Raw genomic sequence first — 12,191 nt, forward strand, 5'->3', positions numbered from 1 at the left:
GGTCCCGGGTTCGATCCCCGGCCGGTTCAAATCCGGGAACTTTTCTAACGGTGGAAGCGGCCCCGGCGCCTACCCAGCGTCGAATAACATGGGTACCTGGGGGAAACCCTGGGGGGTAAAGGCGGTCAGGGGCGTGATGCTGATCACCCCCACTCACGACCGGATCAAGAAAGTGTGGGGCGTTACCCCCACACCCCCTATACGCCTTCATGGCGTGGTGCTATGCACAGGGGAACACTTTACCTTTTTTACCTTTGGAAAGCTACAAGAGTCAGCTTATAGACAAAAGCAAGACAAAGTGTGTCTGGTTTCTATTCAGACAAAAATGCTTCTACAAGTGTAGTTTTTTCGTGTAATTTTTACATTAGTCGAATTCAATTGTGTGTAGCTTCGTGTAAAACCGTCGTAAAAATATGTTGTTGTTTTTTTTTATTGAAGCTTGGTTATGTGGGAATATCTCAGCCAAATATAATGGTACTATCGGCTGTAGAACAGCCACAATTAATGATTAATTATGATCTTGCAATTTCGGAAATGGTCAGTGCAATGCAATGCATATCAAAATGATGGCTGTGGAATAAAAATCAACCATATCTCATTCTTTCACACTGTGCAAATTGAAAACAACAGAGCGAATTATTTTTCTTGGCAACCGGTTCCCTCGCGATTCAAATCGTTGCTAAGGGCAAGTGAGCTTTGTTGACAAGCGTTTTCGCTTACCCTTTAAACTCCGCGTCCAAGCAGCTTTGACACAGGAAATGAGCCGAAACAATGTGTTCCGCAAAGGGAAGCATTGTAGAGATGCTGAAACTTCCTTTCGTTACTTCTGTGTTTACGTTCCTGCCATCAATATTGCCTGAACACCCACACAGCAATAATCATTCTTACGTGCATTCTGTTCAGGCAGTCGGTCTCTCACAAGTTCGCGTATTTGTTCGTACGCACAGTATTGAGTGATAGCGGTTCTGTTAAGTGATTTTTTTTGTTGCATGATAATGGCAAGACGGTAATATCATAGTGGTGCAAAAGAAATGATAAGTCAATGCCAACAGATATTTCGACCAGGAGAAACGAATGGGCGCATCTCACGACATAAACCAAGGTGTCAAGTGCACGGCGGAGTGTTTGGGGGTTACGTCAGCACAGTGAAAAAGGTATGTAAAGAAAAAGGGAACAACAAAAATTTGCATCGACCCAATATTTTATTGGGCGAGTTTTTGTAAGATGTGGTGAGAAGAAAGATACAGAACTTTTATTTTAATTATCCAGTTCAACAGAATCCATTATGAACAGCATTTTATACTATTAACTTTCACTCATTATATTTATTGAAAATTTACTAGTTTTTAGTCCTTCTGTCTCTCTAAATGAACCCACAACTCCTTGCTTATTACAACAGTTGCAGCTGCGTAACAGACCAAAATGTAAAAGCATTATTTCAGGTGGAATGTATAGCAACACGTTAAATGCTGAAACCACCACCACTACTGGATACAATGCTTAAGTGAATTTTGCGAGATAAACACAATTTACATGCGTTTTTGCTCGAAATATTATTTTAAAACGTTAGTTGGCGTGAAGGCTTCAAATGCGCAATTTTTTAAATATAGACTTGAACGCACTTGCGTGATTCTCGCAGCGAAGTGCAGCGAAACGGCAACGCTGTGGCAGTCGCCTGCAAGCCGCGGAGTCTGAGATTGGCCGCACCCGAGCATACGTCATGCACCCGTTTACCATATTAGGAGTGCGAAAGAATAATTAATATCTGGAACCATATTTGAGGTACACACGCCAAACTTCTGGAATTTGATCATATTCGTTATATCAACAGTATTTTTGCAATTTCATTGAATTTGTAATTATGCATTTCAAGTTCGCACGTTTCCCTAAAACGCCAATTTTTGAAGCATCTAGTAAAAATATGCATTTGATTTTTCTACAGAGGTGCAGAAATAATCAAACTTCAAGTATACAAAATCTTAAAATTATATATACAGTCGATTATGAACTGTATGGTGTTAAGTTCCCCGTTCGTGAAAATTGGAAGAAAAACTACACTTTTCAGTGATTTTTTTATTATAGTAAGATAACAAAGTTAAGATTAATTTTCAGATAACGCTTATTAAAAAGTAGATACTTGAAGCTTTCCAATGAGGTATATTTCAATTTTTTCCTCCCACGGAGTACAATTTTACATGCGCGTAAATAAGGACTTAATATTTTTGTCACGGATAGTAGGTAGTTTGCGATCACAGAGCAATTTCTAAATCGTTGCCTATTCAGCAGTGTGCCTATAATATTCGTATGTTTAATGCACTGCCCCTCTCCTCAATGTTAGGACTATGTCACCAACGTTCTTTCTAAATGTCACTCTCTGTACCTCTGTATTGGGCAAGTTTTTTTATTTACATTTTACTTGGGATTACCGCTAAGCAGTTTTTCCCATATCTATATATGTACTGTACATAAACTTACATTTTGTAGTACATTATTATTAAAAGATACTATCAACAATTTTTTTTCTACTAAATAGTTAAGCCACATTTTCTAAAAAAAGATAACAATATATATCCAACTGTAAGGTTAGGTTCACAAATCAAAGATTCCAAACACTGAGGAAAAGGAATTTCACAGTTTATAAGAGTTTTATAGAATGTCTCTCTTTCTTGTGTGTATCTATTACACTCAAATATGATGTGGTGTATATCTTCCTTGTTGCAACATGTACAGTTTGGGTTTTGTACGGATCTTTTGTAATTGACTTTTAGTAGTTGTATGTCCTGACCTAATACGATTTAGTAATACTATCACATTCCGTGAACCTTGAACTTTTGTAAACCAAGGCCACATTCTATTGAAATTAACTATCCTCTGATAAAAGCTGCCTGCATTTTGAAATTCACCTTTGCACCATTCCGTCCAGTTTTCCTTCAACTTTTTCTTCACCCTCGGTAGAAGGTCTGTGTACCAGGTTTTCAGCTCCAGTACAGGTTGAATTACCCTAGCTTGTTTCGCATACAAATCTGCCATATCATTTCCTAAATTTTGACAATGTGCTTTAACCCAGGTTAAATGAATTATTTCCCCTGCTCCTTAAATTTTGTAAAGTTTTTACACAGTTTGTAATGTATGGGGAGCATTTAAATAATAAATCAAAATTGGACTGAATTGAATATAATACACTTTTGGAATCCGTTATTAATACAGGGTGGCGCACGAAAAACCGAACTCTGCCACGAGCAGATACAAACAAGAAATAAAATAAATGAAACAAATAAGAAATGCAAGGGTCTGCACTCTCATCTTTCCTTCTCTGAGAGAAAGAAGGAAGGAAAGAGAGAGAGAAAGGAAGAAGAAGGAAGGAAAGAAAGGGAGAAAGGAAGAAGAAAGAAGGAAAGAAGCTTCTTTCTCTCTTTCCTTCTTTCTTTTCTTTCTAGAGAGAGAGAGACAGAGAGAGAGAGAGAGAGAGGTTCTTTCCTTCTTTCTTTCTTTGGAAGAGAGAGAGAGAGAGAGACCTCTCTCTTTCTCTCTCTCTCCTTTCTTTCTCGAAGGAAAGATAGAAAGAAGGAGAGAATGCCATCTCCCTCTCTCTCTCTCTCTCTCTCTCCTTTCTTCCTTCTCTCCTTCTTCCTCTCTTTCTCACCTCCTCTCTCTCTTTTATTTCCGCCTTCTTTCTTTTTCTGTCTCTCTCTCTCTCCTTTCTTTCTTCCTTCTTTCTTTTTATCTTTCTCTTTCTTCTCTCTCTTGTCTCTCTTCTTTCTCTCCTTTCTTTCATTCTCTCTCTTTCTCCTCTCTCTCTCTTTCTTTTCTTCCTTCTTTCTTAAGGAGAGAGAGAGAGAATGAAAGAAGGGAGAGAAAGAAGAGAGAGACAAGAGAGAGAAGAAAGAGAAAGATAAAAAGAAAGAAGGCGGAAATAAAAGAGAGAGAGGAGGTGAGAAAGAGAGGAAGAAGGAGAGAAGGAAAGAAAGAGAGGGAGAAAGAGAAGGAAGTTATCTTTCCTTCTTTCTTTCTTCCCTCTCTCTCTCTCTCTCTCTCTCCCTTTCTCTCTCTCTTTTCTCTTTCCTTCTCTCCTTCTTCCCCCCTCTCTCTCTCCTTTCCTTTTTCTTTCTCTCTTTCCCCTTTTTCTCTTTCTCTCTCTCTCCTTTCTTTCTTTTTTCTTTCTAGGAAGATTTAACTAGGGTTAAATCAGATGTTGATACATCTATGAAAAGTTTATCATTGAACGTTGTAAATGTGGAAGCTGATCAACCAGAGTACATTAATAAGAGAAGTAGATTAGACATTGTGAAGTTTAATAATAATTCAAGTGAACCGTCACATGGGATTAAGGTACATAAAAATCAAATATATGTACAAAAATCGGATTTTGAAATGAATAGCTCTAGAAGTGAAGCTGATAACTGTTTGGTTAGGTTGATGTGCAACGAAAAAGAGGTCCAATTCGAAGTAGATACTGGGGCAGCAGTATCTGTTTGGGATAAGGAATTCCATACAACGAATTTTAGGAACATTCCAGTTAAAAGTGGCCGCGGTGGCTCAGTCGGTAACGCGTCTGACTACCATGCTCAAGGTCCCGGGTTCGATCCCCGGCCGGTTCAAATCCGGGAACTTTTCTAACGTTGGAAGCGGCCCCGGCGCCCACCCAGCGTCGAATGACACGGGTACCTGGGGGAAACCCTGGGGGGTAAAGGCGGTCAGGGGCGTGATGCTGATCACATCACCCCCACTCATGACCGGATCAAGAAAGTGTGGGGCGTTACCCCCACACCCCCTATACGCCTTTATGGCGTTGTGCTAAGCACTGGGGAGAACTTTACCTTTTTTTCCAGTTATAAAGAGTGTTCTCACTTTAAGAAATGCAGATGGAAGACCATTACCAGTAGTAGGGAGAGTTATGCTGGATGTGCAATTAGAAAATAGAGGATTAAAAATGCCCTTGTACATTTCCCGAGATAAATTAAAGACACCTATTTTAGGAAGGACCTGGTTGGATGAATTATGGCCAGATTGGAAATCTTGGTTTCAGTTAAGGATTTCTAGGGACACTTCTTTGTTGACAGTATCTAAGCAACTAACTTTTAATAATCAGAAAGTTGACTACTTAATAAATAAGTACAAAGAAGTTTTTTCTGGTAATATTTGTGAGCCTATTAAGCAATTTAAAGCTACAATACCAATCAAGGAGGGAGCAGTTCCGATATTCAAAAAAGCATACGAGGTTCCATACAGTTTACAACCGAAAGTAAAGGTTGAATTGGATAATTTAGTTCAATTGGGAGTTTTGTCACCTATTCAGTATTCTGATTGGGGTACACCTTTAGTGGTAGTAAAGAAAAATAATGGTGATCTACGGCTGTGTTCTGATTTTAAGGTAACCGTCAATAAAGTGGTAGAAAAAGTAACTTATCCTTTGCCACGAGTGGATGATTTACTTAATTCTTTAGTGAATGCAGACACATATGTAGGTTGGACCTGACTAAAGCATATCTTCAACTATTACTCGATGAGAATGCTAAAAAGTTATTGGTTCTCAATACTAAATGGGGATTGTTCACTTATAACAGGTTACCAATGGGTTTAAGCTGCAGTGCACAGATTTTCCAAAGAACAATGGATCAAGTACTGTTAGATTATACATTTGCCAAATGCTACCTCGATGATTTGATTATAACAGGCCGTGGAGAAGAAGAATGTTTCAATAACACAAAACTAGTTTTGGATACATTGACATATTACAATATAAAAGTTAATCTCGAGAAATGTCAGTTCTTCAAGAAAGAGGTAGACTGTTTAGGTTACAGGATATCTAGTAATGGTTTTCAACCTTTAATCAAGAATAAGACAGCAATATTGAATTGTCCAGAGCCAACAAACGTTAAAGAGTTGAAGTCATATTTAGGAATGATTTCATTTTATCATAGAAGCATGCCAAACTTTGCTATGAAGATAACACATCTTTATGAATTGCTAAAGAAAGGAGCAGTGTGGTCGTGGACAGATCGACATAAAGCTGAATTTATTGAATCGTAAGAAGCATTGCGAAAAGCTGAGATATTAACTCCATACAATCAAGATCAAGATATTGTATTGATTGTGGATGGAAGTGGTGTAGGAGTTGGGGCTCAGTTGTGTAATAAGATTGAGGGTGAATTGAAAACAATTACCTGCACTTCGGCGACACTAGCGCCTTCAGAGAGAAATTACAGCCAATTTCAAAGGGAAGCGTTAGCTTTAGTGACGGGCATAAAGAAATTTCATAAATATCTTTATGGAAAACATTTCAAAGTTTATAGTGATTCTTTACCTGTAAAATATATTTTTGGCGAGGCAGCAGCAATTCCATCGTTAGCATGTTCACGTTTACAGAGATGGGCCTTGTTATTATCACAATACTCATACACAATTGTTTACACAAAACGTGTAGATGTAGCAGATTTTTTATCTAGATTGCCAATGGAGGGAGACACAGGGGATGTAATTGAACCTCTATTGTTAGATAACATAGTAAAGAAGACGAAAGAAGATGACATTTTACAAAAAGTTGTACAATGGGTTGATGTTGGGTGGCCTAATTCACTTCCAAAAGAATTTCAAAATACTGTGATCTTTCATTATTACAGAAGGAAGAATGAAATAACAATGAATAAAGGATGTCATATGTGGGGAAGACGTATAATAATTCCGAAAGAATGGAGGGAAACAGTGTTGAAGCTGTTACATGCAGAACATGTAGGTACACCTAAAATGAAGATGATGGCTAGAGAATTCTACTGGTGGCCTTTAATAGACGAGGATCTTGACAGATTGAGAAATCAATGTGTAGAATGCAATAGTTTTCAAAGAAATACATCCAGAAACAAATATGTCGGATGGAAACAAACAGAGATTCCTTCTCAGAGAATACATGTTGATTTTTTTAAATACGGAGGAAGGAAATTTTTGCTATTCATTGATAGTTGCTCTAGATGGACAGAAATATGGCAGGTGCAATCGACAAATGGAGAAGAAACTATAGAATATTTAAACAGAAATTTCCAGATATTTGGTTATCCTTCTGTTATTGTCAGATAATGGACCGCCTTTCAGGAGTAATCAATTTGAGAAATTTTGGGAAAAGCATGGCATAAGATTGGTACATTCACCGCCTTGGAATCCGGAAAGTAATGGTTTAGCGGAAAGGTGGGTGCAAACTGTTAAAGGCTTATTAAGAAAAAAATATTTTCAAAGTAGAAATGAGGGACGTAGAATTGACTGGACAAAAATTATAGATAGTATTTTATACTATCTAAGATTTTCGAAGTGGCAACAATTAGGAATGTCTCCAGCAGAAAGAGTTATGAGTTATCAGCCGAGTAGTATATTCAACTTACCAAATTGCCAAATAGATGAAAAGATAGACAATAATAAATATGAGGCTGAAACTTGGATACCCAAATGAGGTGAAATAGTTTGGATAAAAAAATGTTCCATCCTTAGTGCCTAAATTTATAAAAGCTCAGATGATTAAGAGAGTAGGAGCAAGGCTTTTAGAAGTGAAACTCGGAAATGGATTGACAAAAAGAGTGCACAGACATCAAGTGGGAAAACTTAAGAACGACTATAAAGGTCAGAGATTGAAGGTTGAGAAGAAAGAAGAGGAGTTGGATGACTTTTGGACGTATCCAATGTATACAGAGGCAGCACCAGGACATGGGGAACCAGAGGCAGCTGTACCTACAGAAGCGAGGAACATAGAAAACAGAATTTCGAAGATCTTCTAGATCTAAGAAGGAGCCGAAACACTACAACTTACCTTTGGTAACAAGACCTATGAATATTTTTTTTGTTAGAGGGGGAGAATTGATAGAAGTTAAGAAAAATATAAAAGATTTTAGAAGATATACTGTGAAGAAGTCTAGTTGGAGAGAGATTGTCTTTTGTTTTTGTTGGAATGTCTTTCATGTAGTTTTTATAACATGAAGTTATAAGTTAAATAAATGTTGTTTTGTTGGTTAACGTTTTGTCTAATTAAAGATCATTACATCTCTCACCGAAAGAGAGAGAGAGGGGAGGAAAAGAGAATTCTTCTTCCTTTTTCCTTCTTTCTTTTCTTTCTTTCCTTCTTTTTCCTACTTTCTTTCTTTAGAAAGAAAGGAATAATCCCTTCTCTTTTCTTGAGAGAGAGAGAGAGAGAGAGAGAGAGAGAGAGAGACCACCCCATTCCCACCCCCACCCCTAGGAGTGCCTTTTCCTTTTTCTCTCCTCTTTTCCCTCTCCCTCATCTCTGTCTCTTTTCTTTCTATTTCTTTCCTTCTTTCTCTTTGTCTCTCTCTCTCTCCTCTCTCTGAAAGAAAGAAAAAGGAAACAAAGAACTCCCTCTTCTCTCTCTGTCTGTCTCTCTCTCTCTCTCTAGAAAGAAAAGAAAGAAGGAAAGAGAGAAAGAAGCTTCTTTCCTTCTTTCTTCTTCCTTTCTCTCTTTCTTTCGTTCCTTCTTTCTCTCAGAGAAGGAAAGAAAGATGAGAGTGCAGACCCTTGCATTTCTTATTTGTTTTATTTATTTTATTTCTTGTTTGTATCTGCTCGTGGCAGGGTTCGGTTTTTCGTGCGCCACGTTATTAATATATTTTTTCTTGCAATTTATATGTATAAATTAGTGCTTGGTAAATTGCATAAGCTTCAGCTGTAAAAATGGAAAAATCTTCCGGTAAATGTATCATAATTGATTCCTTCTTCTGTACATCATAAACAGCACATCCTACATTTTGACTACTTTTTGAACCGTCTGTATATATAAAGTAATAATCTTTCCACGTAATCATATTTTGTATATTGTTCAGGAAAATAAATATCTCTATATTCACAAACGGGAAAATCTAGAGTATATATGGGCTTACTCCTTACTTTCAATAATTTTTGATGATCCTCATAGTACTCATTATATAATTGCACCCATCCTATATCTTCGCAGTTGTTAATTTTGCGAATAATTACACTTGAAAAGATAATTGGGAAAGTTATCTTTTCAAGTGTAGGGCAGCCTCTTCTTCTTCTTCTGTTTGTTTTGTTGGCCTATAGCCTTGTTTTGGCGAACTTCTGGCCAGTTTGTTTGTTTTCTCTTAAGTCTTGTAGTATTATGCTTGTGTTTAGAACTAATTAGGATAAAGGCTAAGGTCCTATATCTTCACTCCTGCGAGATTACGTGTAGTGTAGACTTACGTGCAGGTTTTTTTGTAGGTATATTTGTTATCGAGTTTCTGGACGGTTATTTGTAGTACGGTGTGTGAATAGATGGAATATTTTTCTTCTTTTTAAAATATGTATTCTGTTATCTTCGTTGATTACACCGTTCTGCAATTTGAAATTTTTATTTTGATGTTTTGGTTTCGAATGTCGTTTCCCTCTAATTTTGGGGCGCTGATTCCAAATATGTAAGCAGTTTTTTTCCATCACGTCCAGATTGTTGAAAAAAAAAATGAAAACAAAATTTGCATATTGAACCATTACCGACATATATTTATACCCTTCTACAAGATCATTGCAATGCTTAAAAACGTAGTGTATATTATAATTATGTAATTGTAAACACAATGTACCTACAGTTCACAAGAACTGCCAACAAGTGATATTATTTACAGTGACCTCACTTATTTTACAGGCAGGAATTTTCGTCTTTTTGAACTTCTTCCATATGCATGAGAAGTACTTTCCCTTCAGGGACCAACAGTAGTCTGCCATCATGTTCACAGTCCAACCACCATGGTATCTTCTTTCCATTTCTTTCAAATCCTGATGGAAACATTCACCCTGTTCCTCCCTGTAAAATCTAAGACAGGTATCTGGAAAATAGTCAAAGTGAGCATGTAGGAAGTGTAACTTCAAACTCATGTTACAACCTACTTTTCTCAAATTTTCCAACATGGTGTTCAGAATGGTTTTGTAAGCTGGACTCCTGTTTCCTAGGAAGTTTTTTGCATCTTTGTAGCTCTCCCAGGCTTGCTTTTCTGTTTAGCTCATTGTATCCTCAAAATTGGTGTCACACATTAATTTCCTGATGTGAGGTCCAGTAAAAACATCTGCTTTCAGCTTATCTAGGGTCATTATCTGATAAACACTACATATGTGCTTAAAACACTCACTGTCCTTATCTAGGGCACTTAAAAACTGGCTCATAATACCCAATTTAATGTGTATAGGAGGGAGAAGAACTTTCGTGGGTTCCACGAAACATAACATTCTTTGTTCCGGGTGTCAAGGGTCCTCTGGTTGGCCATTCCCTCCTTTGCCAGTGATTTTGTCTGTCTCGACTATTCCAATCGCACAGGAAACAGGGCAATTTTGTGTATCCCATTTGTAGTCCCATTAAAAGGTTGATAACTTTGAAGTCACCACATACAACCCACCCATACTCGGAGTGCTTCACACACTGCAATAGAAACTGCAAACTTTCATATGATTCTTTCAAAGTAATAGAATAAGCAACTGGTACAGATCCAAGAACATTGCCATTGGGCAGTAAAACACCTTTCAGGCTGGTTACAGAAGAATCTATGAAAAGCCTCCATTCAGAAGTTACATACTTCACACCAAGCCACCTTACAAGTTTCGGTATGTCATTGCAGAAGATCATAGACCCTTCTTCTGAAAATAAAGAAACTATTACTTGTTCCCGGGATCTGTAACATGAAATTTTAGTGCCAGGTAACAATAAATGTCTGTCTTTCAGTTCAGAAGCTAACAGTTCAGAACTTTCCTTTGGTAACGCAAGATCACGTACCAAGTCATTCAGTGCGGTCTGACTAAATAAGTGTGGGGTATCATCACTTGTACTGATCCACTGATGTCCGTTTAATCGCTTGCAACTTCCTTTCGAGGCGATGTACAGCTTGAAGATGGACGAGAAGGAATAGGTAGACTTTCGTCATGTTTGACTGGTCTCATTGCAGATCGCAAATGTGGATACACTATGTCACTTTTGTTCTTGGCACTAAAACCTTGCACTTGAACTTGACAAAAATAATAGTCATCCGTATGGTTTAATTGTTCCCTCCATACCATTGGCAGAGCAAAATAGAATTTCTCTCTTTGTCCTTTCATCGAGAACCTCAAACCTTCCACACAAGTCTTACATACTTTCTGGGGTGCCCATGGTTTATTTTCATCGCCAAGCACAAGTCCAAAATATGCAAGGTAGGCTTCTTTGGCGAATGGCGTTATCTTTAGTCTTTGTTTACACAACATGTACTTCCCACATACTTAAGAGAAAGTGTTCGGGTCAATTTTGCAGCCACATGAAGACATTGTTGTCCGAATATACACAGTTTGTCACTTCATGCAACCGTTCAGCACTAGGAATACAAATCACTCGACCAGCTGTGAAACAAAAAATAGTTAAATTAGTGTTTCCAGACCACATACTCTCCATGCCCTCCTATGGTATATAAACGGGACTTTTATGAAACACAAATTCCTGATTTTCTCGAAAACCTGACGTGATAGAAAAATACTGATTGCACCATTGAACTCAGCGTGAAAATTCCATTTAGGAACACTCATTCATTTGAAAACCTCATTTTTGCTGCAGAGCAGTGTTATGAAAGTTCTTACTGTGTGTGTAATATTTTATAGTTTTGTGAAAAAAGTAATGTTTGTATGTTTATAGGAGGTGCTATTTGCAATCGTTTTTGTTTTCATACTTTATATTTCTGTAGATTCTATAAAATATGCAATCTAAACCTATGAGATGGGGTGATCTTGTCTTTTCTCTGTATTTATGCAAATTTGTGGAGTATTTTCCAATTTTCATGTCGTCCGGAAGGGGACGGGGCAAGGAGCCAAGCTCCTCCCTGGAAAATAAAAGTCGAGGAAAAGTATATATTTCACACATGCAATTTCATTTCAGCCACAGTAATATATGTTAATTGTTGCATGAACATGAAAACTGAAATTGAAGCAATGTTTTTTGAGTGGGACAACAAGATTATGGGGAAAAATACGAACATCCACGCCAATTTTATGTAAAAATTCTGGGGTTTGTACATGTCCTGATCTCATTCTTGTTAATATGCTAATTACGTTTCTTGGTAGTTTATGTTTATTCCACCAGGTACTGTTGTTTACCTCTGGGTTGTTTCTGTAGTATGTTCTTCCTATAGAGAAACGTGTGTAACTTGGTCATGCTGAGCAGATCGTGTATTTAATCGAATTGTTTCGAA

The sequence above is a fragment of the Lepisma saccharinum genome, chromosome 20, assembly GCF_977018435.1.
Source record: "Lepisma saccharinum chromosome 20, izLepSacc3.1, whole genome shotgun sequence".
NCBI classification, from domain to species: domain Eukaryota; kingdom Metazoa; phylum Arthropoda; class Insecta; order Zygentoma; family Lepismatidae; genus Lepisma; species Lepisma saccharinum.